At 38.2% G+C, this 1,842-nt stretch overlaps 1 protein-coding gene across 2 annotated transcripts in view; it reads right to left on the bottom strand.

Moving 5' to 3' along the window:
• The window catches only part of LOC111956882 (nuclear receptor ROR-beta), a 30,212-nt gene that overhangs the window by 14,261 nt on the left and 14,109 nt on the right, over positions 1–1,842 (bottom strand). The gene's annotated exons all lie outside the window — the stretch shown is intronic.

The raw sequence follows: 1,842 nt of genomic DNA, 5'->3' as shown, positions 1-1,842 counted from the left end.
ACATTGACTCTGTACCGGTACCCCCTGTATATAGCCTCCGCACATTGACTCTGTACCGGTACCCCCTGTATATAGCCTCCGCACATTGACTCTGTACCGGTACCCCCTGTATATTGTCTCACAACTGTTATTTCATTGTTGCTCTTTAATTCATTAATTTAAATGTTTTCTTTTTTCTTTATTTTTTTACTTCAGTTTATTTTAGTAAATACTTCCTTAACACTTATTTTTGTTAAAACTGCATTGTTGGTTAAGGGCTTGTAAGTAAGCATTTCACTGTAAGGTCTACACCGGTTGTATTCTGTGCATGTGACAAATACAATTTGATTTGAATTGGCATTCTGAGAAATAAGGTAGGGCACTTGATTTCAACATCTGAACAAAGTGGACAGGCTAGCATGCTACTCAAACAGTTGGAGACAGGCAGAAATAGTGTGTTCATAACAAGTAAAATGCCTAGGTAGCTAGTTCTGCCAAGTTAGCTAGCAAATAAATCCAATTTGACTGAACTTTAAATATAWAGATTAGCTGGCTACTCACTAGCACATGGGCTTGTGTTTGAGAAATTATTCATGACACCTGTGTTAATTTTCTATAATGCCTGCTACAAGAAGTTAGTCATTATTAGTGAATGTGCATAATGCACGGTTCTGGTTAAATTTGTAACAAAAATGGCATTATCATAGACTGACTTTAAAGCCAGATCAACGATTATTGCAAAAAAAAGGATGTTAAACTATGTTGATAAAATAATATCATTATTAGTGGGTCTTATGGTTGTGAAAGGTTTATAATTTAGCCTATGTATAATTTCACAAGTCCTGTATTCATTAGATTATTGCTGACTGTTTGAAATGCAGTGTATTTTACCTTTAATTGTACAACAAAGCTTATTTGGAGAAAACATTAAACAATATATAATAATATATACAGTGGGGAGAACAAGTATTTGATACACTGCTGATTTTGCAGATTTTCCTACTTACAAAGCATGTAGAGGTCTGTAATTTTTATCATAGGTACACTTCAACTGTGAGAGACGGAATCTAAAACAAAAATCCCGAAAATCACATTGTATGATTTTTAAGTAATTAATTAGCATTTTATTGCATGACATAAGTATTTGATACATCAGAAAAGCAGAACTTAATATTTGGTACACCACATGACCTTCTCCCATTCCTCCTCTGGATCATCCAGATGGTCATGGCAAACTTCAGACGGGCCTGGACATGCGCCTGCTTGAGCAGGGGGACCTTGTGTGCGCTGCAGGATTTTAATCCATGACGGCGTAGTGTGTTACTATGGTTTTCTTTGAGACTGTGGTCCCAGCTCTCTTCAGGTCATTGACCAGGTCCTGCCGTGTAGTTCTGGGCTGATCCCTCACCTTCCTCATGATCATTGATGCCCCACGAGGTGAGATCTTGCATGGAGCCCCAGACGAGGGTGATTGACCATCATCTTGAACTTCTTATATTTTCTTATATTTCTAATAATTGCGCCAACAGTTGTTGCCTTCTCACCAAGCTGCTTGCCTATTGTCCTGTAGCCCATCCCAGCCTTGTGCAGGTCTACAATTTTATCCCTGATGTCCTTACCACAGCTCTCTGGTCTTGGCCATTGTGGAGAGGTTGGAGTCTGTTTGATTGAGTGTGTGGACAGGTGTCTTTTATACAGGTAACGAGTTCAAACAGGGTGCAGTTAATACAGGTAATGAGTGGAGAACAGGAGGGCTTCTTAAAGAAAAACTAACAGGTCTGTGAGAGCCGGAATTCTTACTGGTTGGTAGGTGACAAATACTTATGTCATGCAATAAAATGCAAATGAATTACTTAAAAATCA

This window comes from Salvelinus sp. IW2-2015, linkage group LG32, assembly GCF_002910315.2.
Source record: "Salvelinus sp. IW2-2015 linkage group LG32, ASM291031v2, whole genome shotgun sequence".
NCBI lineage: Eukaryota > Metazoa > Chordata > Actinopteri > Salmoniformes > Salmonidae > Salvelinus > Salvelinus sp. IW2-2015.
The sequence above is the reverse complement of the archived record's forward strand: the minus strand, read 5'-3'. Positions and strand labels throughout refer to the sequence as shown.